We start from the raw sequence: 14859 nt of genomic DNA, 5'->3' as shown, positions 1-14859 counted from the left end.
GACAGGAGGGGGGAGGGGGGGGAGGAGTGGGTAATATTGGTAGGGGCCTGGTGGGAGGGGGGGCTCTACTGGAGACGAGTGATAGGATAGGGTAGAGTGGACTGTGGTAGGAAACTTGGATGGGACGGGTAAATGATACGCTGGTGACATGGTGCCAAATCAGCTATAAAATTGATTATGGAAGATGATGGTCAGGCCGTTAAACGTTATGCAGACTTTGACACGTTACTTAGTCTACCAGCATGTTATATCGTGTATAGAAAAACCTGCTCCCCACGGGGTGGCACATTACACAAATCCAGCGTTATTAGTGTATGGAGACGACTGTTATCACATGGTGATATATGAAACGCCCCTAGAATGTTTATCTGATGTCACACCTGTTGTCATAGCAACTGGGAGCAATTGTTGTTGCGTTTACATAGTAACATCATGGATGACGACTGTGATACCGTAAACGGAGGAGGGGGAGGGAAGAATTTATTCTAACCACAATAGATAATATTTAGCAGTAGTGATTGGTGCCTATGGCTCTGGTAAATATCTGTATGGCACCGATGTAAACGAAAACGTAATTTACTAAGGAGGGATGGACTGGGTTCCAGGACATAGGTGGTGATACTGGGGTGGGCTAATATGTGGGCAGAGAGATGCCTTATCAGATGTATTACATGATCTTTATGTTTAATTACTGTTAACCCTATACTGATAGAGTAAATCGTGGTATGGATGTGGAACTGTTAAGCTATCTGATTCACACCCTCAGTATCCAGTTGACTGTCCTTCCCTCCCTCTTCCCAACAACCGCGTGCACTCAGACTTGGGTACTGACGGGGAGGAGAGATGGCCGTAATGACTGCTACACCATGAACAGCAGATATCATGTTTATACATCAACGATACTGGTTCATCTGTCTTCATTAATAGATTGCAATATACACCGTTAATCAGCCAGGGCAACAGCTCCATGTTCGGACACTGCTGACATGTGTGGCTCAGTAGCTGGTCTCGTTAACAGGGCAATGGTCCTCGTATTATCTTTATCCTGTCAGTTTCATGCAGCGTGAACGCTGCTCGGTTGCTTACCATAACAAAACACACTTCAGATAAAGTTTGTGTTTGCATTTAATACAAGCGATTTCCGTAACTAACAGCATAGTTGATGTAATATGCACGTGCCCAGACTGGATAACTGCAGACATTACAAGCTTGTTCCACCATTATTGGCTCGAGAATTGTGAAGGAATGATTGGGGCATACGACAGTTGCTCAGTATGAACCTAAATACTAATAACCACTGGCAATGTGTATAATCAACAGCCAAACACGGCATACACAAAACGATAACATAAACCTGGGTTAGGTAAGTCCACCTTTATTTTACATTGGTGCCATACATATATTAATGTAAACCATAGGGACCATCATTACTGTCAGACTGTTCGTATTTATTGGTGATAAAGGAATAATCTACACAGGCCTATCCCTACTCTCTATGTGATATCAGTCGTCATCCATGACGATACTACGTAATTGGCTACAAGAGTAATTCGCAATCAGTATGAAAACAACTGTAACATCTGCCAAATTGTAGGGACATGTCATATAACTGAACATTAACAAATAGTCACCATACTTATAATACAGGAGTATTGAGTCACCCTGTGGAAAGTGAGTCGTGAATTGTTACAAACTATGTATGTCAGTTACAACACTTGGCAACGCCAACATAACGTTTCATGGTCTGACTGTAAAATTCCATATTCTCCATGACACAATGATTTGACCCAGTCATCATCTTGTCATCTATCCCTCCCACTGTAGCTCTTGTCGTCTATCAAAGTCCCATACCCCATCATCCCTCACCTCTAGCCTCCAGTTCGACCACTATTGCCTCCTTCTCACCCGCCTCGCTCCTCGTGTCTCCCAGGTCCCCCGCACCCACCCTGCCGCCCCCTGTGGTGCCACCTCCTGTAAGTAGTGAACTTGCTTCAATCTCAGAGGTCTACAAGCGCCAGTTTCATGGTAGGGAGGATGGAGGTCAAGATAATTCCCTGTTCATTGGTGGTTGTGGGGAAGCTGATAAATATGACTTATATGATGAAGTGTGAGCTGTTGCATGGTTCATGACTCGAAACAAAACCACTCATGAAATCCGTGTCATTATTATAAAAAAACATCCCATAATCATGCCATGCTGTTATCAGTACAGTACAGTCAGCATCAATTGACGTGTCACCAAGAAAAATAACACACGCAACGTGATTTCTATCATTAATAATAACGAAACACATAGAATGCAACAACATTATATCTGAAGCTTTGTTTACTAACATTCTATTTGGGTATTGGATGACCTTTGCGTTTTCGCACGTCTGCGAGGCGGCCAGGCAGTGAATCTGCAAGTTTTTGCAGAGTTGATGGTGGTATGGTGGTCCAGGCCCGACGAAATGCATCCTCTAATTTTTCCAGTGTGGAGGTGTCTTCTCTTATTTTCACTTTTAGAATGACCCAGAAGTTCTCAATGGGTGATACGTCAGGGCTGTTTGGTGGCCAGTCAGGTATCATCTCGATCCCGCTGTCCCTGAGCCAGTTCTTTACCACCTGGGTGGTGTGGCATGGCGCGCCGTCCTGTTGCAAGATCTCTGCACCTGTCGCCCCAAAGCAATCTGCCTGTTTCCCATCTAAAAGGCGCAGGTACACGTCTTTAGTGACGGACTGACCCTTGGGGAAGATGTGCATATCAGCCAAGCCACCGTACGCAAATGCTCCCCACACCATAAGAGAGGGAGGATGTTTTAAGGTCTTGGCGGTATACCGGGGGTCACATGGGTCCGAGCCCTTGCGGCGCCACACCTTTATGCCTTTCATATCACTAACACGAAAAACTGATTCGTCTGTCCACAAGACCTTTCTCCAATCTTCTTGAGTCCATGAAGAATATTTTTCGGCAAAGGCAAGCCTCCTCATCCGCTGAGTCTCTGTCACCATAGGCTTACTTCTGGCCTTTATTTTGCTGTATTTCAGTTTATTTCGGATGATTCTCTGTAGAGTTCGTACAGCTGTTCCCTGTAGTAGATCTTTGTTCTTTTCCTTAATTTGTTTTGCTGTAATTGTTGGATTTTTTTCTAACTCCCACCTGATAATTCCTAATGTCTTGTCTCCAGCTTTGGAAGGCCTTCCCCCACCATATCTGTGATGGGGTGTATCACGCTCGCCACTCGCCTTAAGTTTAGACACTTGTCGTTGCACTGTACGTAGGTTTACTCCTGTTTCTTGGCTGATTTCTCGGCAATTAAGGCCTAACTTATGACACTGCACTATTTTTACTAAGTTATCCTGGCTTGTATACTTTTTTGACATTGTTCACAATTTGCACGAGCAATTTTGCAATGGACGGTAACGCCTCGTGCAGGGTTTTGAGAAAAGGGCGCAAAAAATCTCCGAGATCAATCCCCTACAAAAGCGTAATTAAAACTAACCGTTATATCTTTAAAAACTCTGAATGGCAATACCTCTGAGTTGCCAAGTAGTTATTTTCTCCCGGGGCGTTTTTTCTCGGGTGTTAGGAGACGATGTATCACAAACCTAATATGTAGGTTTAGCGAGGCCTGCAACAACACGTCAATTGACGCTGACTGTATGTTAACTGGTGGAACATTGTTTATATATTATAATAATGTATTATTACCACCAATAACCACGCACAGCAGCAATGATCAAAGCATCCGGTTTGTCCTAGCGACTGAACGAAACCTGCTGAAGCTCCGTACCTATCAGTGTTACCAGATGCGGAGAGCATTACACCACCTCGCTTGTGGTCGGGGTCTTTCTGTTTGATATGTCCGCAACTGTACATCAGGCCTGATAACTCTCGGGGTTGGAAGGGTAGTGAGGGACGAGAAGGGAGGGATGGGGTGGCTTTTGGAGGGGGGGCAGGGCTAGATGTAGCCTATATTTGGGAAGAAATTGAAATAATATGAAACAGGAACGTACATCATGCCTGATAACACTCGGGGGTCTGCTGGGGGTTGGAAGGGTAGTGAGGGAGAAAGAGGGAGGGATGAGGTGGCGTTGGGGGGGCGAGGCTAGCAAGGAGGAAGGAGGGGCAAGAGAGGGTGGGAAGGGATGCAGGTGGTGGTGGGAGGAGAGATGCAGTTGCATGGAGAGGTGGGAGAGTGATGGGGGACAAGGAGGAAGTGAGGGAATGGAGTAGAGGGTGGCCTGCAGGTGGCTAAGAGGGGGGGGTGCCCCCCCACCGGCAGGGTTGGTCCGATCCCCCCTCACACCACATCAGGGGCGAGTTCTTATTGGCCTGAAGCCATGTATGTCATAATCGGGGTTGAGCGAGCGCTCAGCAGTTTCTTACAGGCCTTGTTCAATTGATGCGATTAGGCATTTTGGCATAAAACTCAAATCGCATCAATTGATATGATTAGGACTTTAGGGGTTATAGCAGTTTCTTTCATATCAAGAGATCTACATCATTTACACTGGCACATCTACTCACTTCGACTTCCGCACTCGATCCATCTCTTGCCTAGATCTGTCTCTTTGTTCACTTTGGATTTCTCTGATTTTCCACTTGTCGATGCTGGAAGACAATCTTTTAAGTGATCACTTCCTTTTTAAACTCACACCTCACGTTCCTTGTCCACCCTGTTGGCAGTTCCATGTTGTTAATTAGTTGTTTTGTTCTCTTACTTTGTAGTTTCATCCTACTTCCTCTTTTTCCTCACCACATGATATATTGTCCTACGTATTCTAGATTTAGGTGCTGCCCTTGCTGCCATTCCCCATGTTATTCGATCATCCACTGCCAGGCGTATTCCTCGGTGCAGTTCTGCTTGTACAAGGGCCCTCCATGTAAATCGTGTTGCCTGTAATAACTTCCGTTGCAAGGGGACAGAGAGTTTCCTTTCGCCTGACTGGCATGTAGAGATCCTCCACGCATTTCTTAAACCTGGTAAAACTGGTCACCTTCCTCAAAATTACCATCCCATGGCCCTGGCTGGTTGTTCATGCAAACTTCTTGAATGGGTGATCAATTATCAACTTCTGTTGCACCTTGAATGCAGCTGTTTTCTTTCAACCCCTACAGTTTAGGTATCACGAAGCACCCAACACCTTAGATTCTCCCTTTCAACTGAAATATTGTATCCATATTGCTTTTTTACTCTGACAATCAGTCATTGCTCTTTTTTTTTTTTTTTTTTTTTTAGTATAGAAAATGCCTATGATACTAATTGGAGGTCTCATACTCTTCCTTATAATCGTTTCCTTGGTCTACACGCTAACCTACTTTTTTTTCATTCAAAAATTTCTTTCCCTTCAAACTTTTTACATGCCTCTGGAAGACCATTTTTCATGTGCATTTCTTCATCATGAAGGTGTCTCCCAGGGCTGAGTCCTTACTACGTTATGAAGATCGTCATCTCTTGTCTAACCCCCCCTCCCCCTTAGTTTCGGCCTCCGTATGTTGACAGTGATGCAATTGCTTTGCAGTTTCAGACCTATCTCATTTCCAATCTACTATTCTGCCATTGATGCTGCCTCAATGTAGCCACTACTGGTGGTTTTCATTATTCTAGGTCCTGTGTACTGTTGTTTACTTGTTCAAGAACCATACCTCAACCTTCTCTTTACCTTTATAACACCTCCCTTCCCTGCTGCTTGTCTACCACATTTCCCTGTCTCATCTTTTGCTCCTAGCTAAATGGCAATACACATGTTTCATCCATTAAATTTTCAACTCGTCTACACCATTACTTGTTGCAAATGCTGTCTCATTATTTGTCTTTATTCTGTCCTTATTCATTCTAAATTTCATTATGGTTGCCAGGTCTATTCTTCTGCCTCCATTCGCACCCTTCCACAACGTAATTCCATTCGACATACTGGACCTATTGGTGTTTGTCGGTCAAATCACACTCCAAGTCTTTAGACTGAATTAAGCGCCCCCCCTTCCACCTTATTGTCAGTGCTTTCTCTCCATTAGGTAAAAATCGTGTCTCCTTCAATTTCCTACAAATAATTACTCCACTCTCCCAGCCTATGCCTTCGCCCTTTTTGCTCAAACCCTCATTACTTTCTTTTGGTCCTCTTTCAATCCTATACAAGGTCTAATAAAGGCGTTGTGACCTAACTTCAATTGTGAGGGATATCCTTACAGGGAGTACGGGTTGCCCATTTCTGCTTATCCGAGGCCTGGTCCACAATTCCCTAGTGCCCATGCCACTCAAAGCTGCCGGCCACTCGCCCAATTCTCGTATGGCATGCTTGCAAACCCCATAGATCCACACTCTTTCACCTAACCGATTTTACATTTCCTCCTATTCTTCCCCTTCGTCTGGTTACTTTCCCGTCTTGGCTTCTGCCTCCTCCTATACTCTGTCCTTCTTTCCTCGCTTGGCCTCAGTCACTTCTCCCCTCAGATACTCTTGGCTCCCTTTTCCTTAAACATGTATTTTCACTCTTCTGGCACTTTACTGACAGCTCTAAGTTTTGTCATGGTGTCAGGTTTGCTTTTGTGTCCTCAGACTTTTTCCAATATTCTTTCTCCCAATACAATTATTCTCACAGCAAAACCTTGTTCTCTTGGCCTGAAGTCTCATCCCAGATTCTCTTCCTCCTCCCTTGTTATCTCCTCTCATTCTCTCAGTGCACTAGCTTCCTCACACACCTCGTCTCATTCTCATCCCCTGATCACCCAGTTTCAGGATTGGCTGTTCAGCCTTTCTGTCCAGAAGAAGTCAGTTCGCTTCTTTTGATACCCTAGCCATAGAGTGATTACTGGAAATGAACAAGCTGACTCACTGGCATGTTCAGATACTCTTTCATTTAGGTCCTCTCTCCTAGTTTCGACTATCTTGTCTTTTCCATGAAGACTGGCAATCCTCATGGAACCTATAGGTAAAGAAGAAACTTTAGGTCAGATATTATACTGCTACTGTAACATGTAATCCAGTACTACCTCTCCCATGGTCGTTTCGTCGGCATCTAATCCGGCAGCCCACTGGCCCAGGGTAAAGGGTAGAGTAGTTAGCCACCCTACAGAACTAAAAACACGACCTATCAAAGGCTGGATGAGCTATGTAAGCCAACGACCATCTACCAGAGTTGGTGGAGTTCATTATCCTTGACTGGAAATCCGCCAAGGAGAAAGGAAAGTCTGATTAATACCTGGCCAGCCCCTGTAAAGGATTTTGTGCCGCTGCCCATAGATTAGTGGTCAGTCCTTCCCGACTTGGAAAGTTTAGGCGGGGTTTGCATTCCCTCCCTGGAAAACTTACATCACACACAATTTACTTTGGAGAAGAGAGGCCAGGGTCAGCATGGTCTCTCTGGCCCTGACCCAAATTTTACCGGGGTCCCCTCTTCCGGTGGTAGCCTGACGGAACTTTGGGGGCCCTTTTCTGCTGGCACCAATAATAATGGTTTCTGAGTAAAGCCTAGCCTACGGGACACCAGCAGCTGAATGATGAGGGAGGGACCCAGCACTTATCCTGTTTTTGACTCGTGTGGTTGCGCTGAAGACACACGAACCTGTAGAACTACGTGCGGGTTTAGCCGTCAGAAGGCACTCTGAATGCAGGCATGGAACCTTCAAAGCATTTTAAGGGATGATTGAATACCTTTTGTTGTCACGACAGTTAAGGCTGTTGGGGGTTAGTATAGCTGCACTGTCTGAAATTAGGTGCCCCAGCCATGTTGAGATCAGTAGTGACGGTTATACACATTGCTGGTCTGGCTGTGATGATGGTGTTCAGCTTAGAGGTGTTAATGCGGCAATTGCTGCGTGCTTTGTCAGTTATGCTAACAGGGTTACTCCAGTTGATGAGTGTATAATGCTGGTGAGGTCGAAGCACTCTTTCAGCTTCATCTTAATTAATGCCATATTATGTGTTCCAAGTGTTATGAGTGATCTTCAAGAGAAGAAGCTGTTTTATGCAAATCTTGACTCAGTTGTGTAAAAGTACCCCTTGCAGGATACTCTCTTGGTCCTGAGTGACTTAAGTGCAGTTACTGGCACTGATAGGGAAGGCCTCAATGAATCTGTGTACGTAGGTCCCTATAGCTCTAGAACCAGAAATTCCAATAGTTCTTACTTTTTCGATCTCACAAAGTCCCGTTAATTGAGAATTGTTGGATCTTGGTCCCAAAGGAGAGATCTTCACAATTGGACTTGGTGTTCCAGTAATGCAGGGATTAAAAGAAAAGACTGACCACATCCATCTTAGTACTTGTTGGAGGATCCTTCAGAACTGCTGGTTTTTTAAGAATGCAAAGTTCTTTGTTACCAGCCACAGGCTTGTTGTTGCAACTCTAAAGTCACAATTCCAAACTGACAGAACCTCAAGATGGTACCCAAGCCAGTTTCATATTTAAAAACTCAGGGATGAGGGTACTTTTGAGTATGCAGTGGCAACAGCAGAGCGATTCGAACTGCTCAATATTGTCGAAGCCCCTGTTGAACGATGGGATACCTTTAAACGTGATATATTGGCGGTAGCTGGTGAGTACACTGGAGAGCATCCGAGTTCATGGAGGGGTTTTGTCTAGCTGGAGACTTAGCATCAATGTGCAAAGCTTATCTCTCCTCTAAAATAATTTAGAACAGTAAATTATTAACGGATGCCCACAATATGCAAGGAAAGAAAAAAAAAAAAAAAGGCACCCATAAATGAGTATAATTTGAAAATATCTGAACAAAAAAACAAAGAGGGAGGCGTGGCTCAATCGGTAGAGAGGTGGCCTGCCGTTCTAAAGGACCCAGGTTCAAATCCCCGCTGGAGCAGGGAACAGTTCAAGGATTTGAATTTCATTAAATCAGGCTTTACTGATCTACCAGAAGACCCGCCGACATGTCGTAAAAATACCCCCGCTAGTACCAATACACCAGTCCTGTATGAGACAGCCCCAGCATATATTCAATATGGACGGTGGGTGTTAACGCCGAAGTGGTGACATGCAGAGGTGTATGGTATGTAGGAGGACTGCTGGGCCTTGATAGCAGGCTGTGAAGCCTATGCCCAGAGTCGGACACATTAAAAAAAAAAAAAAAAAAAGCACAGACAAAAATATAGTCATCCCCCTATAGTAATATGACACTTTCAATTGCTTAATTCCTCACAACACCTGATTACTTCTTTGGTGTAGGGGACGCCTTTGTTAGAGAAATATATTCAGTGTACTGTAGGATGTCTTTTCTCATTGGATATGGTCATATGGGATAGTATGTTTGGCATACACTCCAATCAATCAATCAATCATTTACTGTGGCACCCCACGGGATGCATAGGGCCTCAATGAACTCTCTCCACCAATATTTGTCTCTTGCCATCTCCTTCAGGTCCCACCAACACTCCTCTCCTGCTTCTTTTTTCATTGTCCTCAACCAGGATTCCCTCGGCCTACCTCTACCTCTTCTTCCTCTAGCAATCCACTCTGGCACATCCTGTATTAAACTGCCTTCTTTTCTGTATATGTGCCCCAGCCACTTCCAGCGAGACAGTCTCACATATTCATTAACTGGTTCCACTCTCGTAATATCCCTTACTCTTTCATTTGTAACTCTGTCTTGCCACTTTACCCCAAGAATCCTTCTCAGTATTTTATTCACAAATCCTAATACTTTCTGAGCTGTTCCAATTGTACTGTACCATGACTCATGCCGGTAAATTAAAATTGGTCTAACCATGGACTTGTAAATTTTCACTTTAGTATGTACCGAAAGCATATTATTATTCCAAACAGATTTCAACATTCCAACAGCCCGCCAAGCCTGTCTAATCCTCTCCTCAATTTCATTGTTTAATGATCCATTAGATGATACAATTGTTCCCAGATATTTAAAGTTTTCTACATTCTTCACCACATTATTCCCAATTACACAATCGATTTGGTTCTCCACGTTCATATTAATAATTTCAGTCTTTTAACAATTTATTACCAATCCCACTTTTTCTCCTTCCTCCGCCAGACAATCAAGCACCCTCTGCATCTCGTAAATACTTCCGTAAATCAGTACAATATCATCAGCATAGTCCAAATCCATCAGCTTCTTATTTTCTTTCCAGTTATTTCCTGCACATGTTCTCCTTACAACTTTTTTCATAACATAATCCATAACCAAAACAAACAACAATGGCGAAAGAACTCCTCCTTGAATCACTCCTGACCTAACTTGAAATGGATCACTCTTAGAACCACCCACCATTACCTTACAAAAAGTACCTTCATGCAGGCTTCTAATAATATTTACAAACTTTTCTGGTATACCATAGAATCTCATAATTTTCAACATAGCTCCACGTGAAACACTATCACGCGCCTTTTCAAAATCCACAAAACACATACTAAGTGGCATTTTCATCTCATTAGTTTGTTGCATTAGATGCCTTACAATAAAAATCTGATCATTACAACCTCGGCCCTTTCTAAATCCCGCTTGTCCTTCTCTTAAAATTTTATCAATTACTGGCTCTATTCTGTTCAACAAGATTTTGGAAAAGACTTTTGCAACTACAGGTGTCAAAGTTATCCCCCTCCAATTGCCACACACACTTAAATCTCCCTTTTTTGGTATTTTTATAATCACTCCATTTTTCCACTCTCGTCGAATTCCACCATTATCCTAAGCCACATTAAAAAGTTTCAAAAGCGCATTCATCAACTCGTCATTTTCCACCTTAAGCATTTCAGGGAATATTCCATCCTGTCCTGGGGCCTTAAAATTCTTTAACTCTTTTATAGATTTTGCTACCTCTTCCAAAGTTATATCCCCTGTTTCTATCTGAAAATCTCTCTCGGCTGGCAAAATGTCCTCTTCAGCTGGGATTGGTCCATTTAGAACAGATTCAAAGTGCTCTTTCCACCTTCCTTTTATATCCAAATCTTTAGTCATCAAATTACCATTTCTATCTCGTACAGGTATTTCCTTCCTTCTCTTTTCAGTCCCAGTTAACACTCCAGTGTAGTATTTTACATTGCTTATCAGAATGGACTGACAGTCTTATTTCTTCCTTAATAACTGTGTCTCTTTCCCCAAGCTGCATCTATTCTCGAATCAAAGCAATACCATACGGACACATACAATAATTGATAAACAAGATTATATAACACAAACACTCATTGATAAAAGGCTAAACAGGCAAACAAGAACATATAATAGACTACTAAACATTTGCATATCGATTCTAGAGCTCACAACTATACAATGTTTAAAACATAATCTGGTGAATATTTCTACAAGATTATAAGGAAATTATTTATCAATATTGTTTTTGTTTTTTACTGGGAGTTAGCCCAATTCAATATATTCAAGACTGTGATATATATGTCGTCGTGGAAGAGTACGTTAAATCCCATGTTATTTAACGTTCTGATAAAAATAAATGAACTATAAATATTATGTAGTTAAATGGGGTTTGTATTGGTTTGTATTTAATTCCATGAATTTGACAGCTAGATGAAAGCAATAGCTGATAAAGCATTATTAGTTATGTGAGAGGTTAGAAGAATCTCTCCCTCGCTCATGCACAAAAAGTTAGAGAAGGAAGAAAGGAATAATGAAGAAGTATCACCCCGCAATAACATGGCTATATGTAACTAAGGCAGAAGTTCCTGGGTAAATACAATTAAATGTAATATGTGAAGAGCAGAAAGAAAAGTGATAATACTGGAAACAGAAACGGTGGGAGAGTCATCTAGGATATCAGCAATCAGTCGGACGCCGAAGCAGTGGGAAAGGGAAGGGAAAAGCTGAGAGACGGTGTTGAGTTCAGTCGACCAATCAAGAAAAAGTGACAGATAGACGTGAGGCGATTCCAATGTGAACGAAGCGGCTGCAGGTCATGGCTCATTTAGTGGCCCTGAATAAATTGGGTACGACCTAGCGAAGACCAACAAGTTTAGTCTCCCAGCAACAACTGAGGTTTGTCCGAGAATTGCCATGGAAAAAAGGGGGGTTTACTGCAATGATGTTTGTTCATCATGGGTGGGGAACGGGCAAACGCCGTGGGATGCACAGCCCCACTCAAGCTCTTACTTCACCCACAAGGGTCCATTTGTGCAACCCTCCAGGCAGCAACTCTTCTCGACATGAATGTCAACCTGCTCCAGCCATGAGATCCGTGGCCATACCCTTCATCTCCCTCACCCAAGGTAAACTCTGTTAGGGATCATCCTGTGGGCTGGGTCAGCCTATGGAAAACGAGCCATGTGCCCTTGTATCTGGAATTGACAGGAAGGTATTATGTGGGTGAAAGGGTTCGACTCAGTCTCACGAATTAGTCACTAATTACCTATACGATCGTTCCATTGATATCCCATGATCCTGCGAAGGCAGCTGCCATAAAAGGAGCCAATTAGCCATTTCAAGTCACTGTATAATGCCCATGTCTCATGGCCACAGAGTAGGACTGGGAGCACCAGAGTCTTGAAGATGAGAATTTCCATCCCTCTACCCAAGTAACAGCACTGGTCAATACCTCAGCTGAATGCATTTATAACCCCATAGGCGAGACTGATGCAACAAGAAAGCCTATCGTCTCACAAACCATCGATATTTACCATACTACCAAGACAAGTGAAGCTTGCCAAGACCTCCACATTCTCACCACTTCCTTGGACAGACTGAATTGCACCATCCAGCAACCAACGAAATGTCTGGAACATGGTTTGGACTTGTGAGACCTTTAATCCCAATGTCTTTACATTCTTGTGAAGTTCCTTGAGGGCACTCAAAAGTATCTCGAGCAATTTTGCTAGCATAACTGCATCATCAGCAAAGTCGAGGTCAGTAACTCTGAAAATGCCAATTGATACGCCACAGTGACTTTGACTCACAGCTCGGCCAAGAACCCAATCCATGCACATGTTGAAAAGAGTGGGAACAAGATCACAAAACTGTCTTATTCCAGTATGAGTACTTACTGGGAAGAATTCAGATGTTCCTCCTCGGCATTTGACTGACGGGTTTGAAGACTGGCCAGCAGTCAGCTGGATTATCCCTGTGGGGATCCCACAGAATAACCCTACAATCCCTCCCAACATACCATGTGAAATGCCATCTTGAGAGCTAGTAGGTTACAAGCAGACCTTACTGATACCAAGGAGCTAAGATGCGGTCAACTGTAGACTTCTTGTGCGTGAATCCAGATTGTTCAGACCTCAGAAACTTTAGCAAATGGTCCTGGATACGCATCAGGAGAATCTGGGCAAGAATCTTGCCCAGTACACCGAGAAATGTAATACAGTGGTAGTTATTAATATTGCACTGGTCTTTTTTTGCTTTCTAGAGAAAAGTAACCAAACCACTTATCTAGTCAGGCGGAATGATACTAGTCCGCCAATGGCTTCTACAGTATGACTGCATATAATATCCTGATTTTCCCACAGCTTTGATCGGTTCCACCAGGATGCAACAAACACTAGTTGCTCAAACACTTTTCAACCTATCCACTGCCTTCCTTTCTCGAAACTAGGCAGAGTATCATCAACTGATGAGAGATCATTGAATGGTTGTACACACTCCAATGAAAGCTTTTCAGTGGGAGGTTCAGACAAATATAAGCTTCTCAAAGTACTCAGCCCCACGAGCCCTAAATTCACTAGCCTCCGGCACAAGCCTTTCATCTTCTGTCCAAACGGAGTTAATCAGAGAGGTGGGTCTGGAGTGGTGCATCTTCAGAACTTCTGAGCAGGTCGTTCGAATGAAAACAGCCATACACCTCCTTAGCAATTTGCTTGACATACTTCTCGTCGACTTATACCTGTCGAGACAAAAGTCTTCTCTGCTCCCAATCCCCAGCCATTCTGGCAGCACGACTCTCCTCAATTGTGGGCAGTGTCTCCACTCTGACATAACCATTATCCAGTTACAGAGAATGTTGGCTGTCGTCTTGAGCAGAAAGGTCCTATGTAAATTATACACAGTATTCATTTGGGGATAAATTTCTTATTCATTGCTTTTTACAGAGAACATATTATTTATGTCTTCTGTTGCCAAGCTACTGAAAAGGAATTGGAAGTACGTGTATAAAAGTGAAAAAAAAAAAAAAGTTCATCTATATTACGTGCGTCATTTATTGTCTACTTACTGCTTCAGTTCAAAATTTTAAATTGCAGGACCTGAGTGATCAGATTTTCTTTAGAAACTCTTTGAAAATGCTGTTACTCTGAGACATGACAGTGCAGAATGATAACGTACACAATCATGTTAATTTAATAGTTCAAGTAACTGAAATATTTGTTGGGTTAGGTCACTTCTATCTAGCAAGGCCAACTTGAATATTTTTTATCCATTCTACACCGAACCAGGTGGGAGGGTTGAGGATAAGGCAAAAACAAAGAATTTCGATTTTGAGAAGAAACAGTGTCAAAATCACAGGGCAAAGTCAAATTTCGAGCCACTTGCCTACGTGTTATCAAAGTATTTAAAACAATTTTGTTCTTTTTTGTCCCAAAATTGGAGGAAGGGTTGAATACAAACAATGGTTTGACTTTTTTTTTTTGTTAACAGCTCTTTAAGGTCACATTCAAAGGTCGCCTAATTATTATAAAAATGATATTTTTTTATAACTGTTTACAAACTGAATACACCGTTCATGACTGGCAGTAGCAGTATTACTAGTGGATGTATAAACATTTTATTTGTAATCAAATCTTTCCACATAACATTTCAGTCTGATGTAGTGAGCAGTAAAACTACAATCCTGTGGCTCAGCTAGTAAAAAAGTAGTGTAAATAACTCTCATCACTGTGACTCATTACTTCAGCTAATTTTGTAAGACAAGATGGCTAACAATATGTCAATTTAGAAAATAAAACTTTATTTTTTTTTCTGTAACTAATTTT

At 42.7% G+C, this 14859-nt stretch overlaps 1 protein-coding gene across 1 annotated transcript in view; it reads left to right on the top strand.

The window, feature by feature from the left end:
* The window catches only part of LOC145401646 (glutamate receptor ionotropic, kainate glr-3-like), a 513320-nt gene that overhangs the window by 203570 nt on the left and 294891 nt on the right, over nucleotides 1–14859 (top strand). The gene's annotated exons all lie outside the window — the stretch shown is intronic.

The sequence above is a fragment of the Coenobita brevimanus genome, chromosome 56 (assembly GCF_032717465.1).
Source record: "Coenobita brevimanus isolate Jiangsu-jjx chromosome 56, ASM3271746v2, whole genome shotgun sequence".
In the NCBI taxonomy this organism is placed as follows: Eukaryota; Metazoa; Arthropoda; class Malacostraca; order Decapoda; family Coenobitidae; genus Coenobita; species Coenobita brevimanus.
The sequence above is the reverse complement of the archived record's forward strand: the minus strand, read 5'-3'. Positions and strand labels throughout refer to the sequence as shown.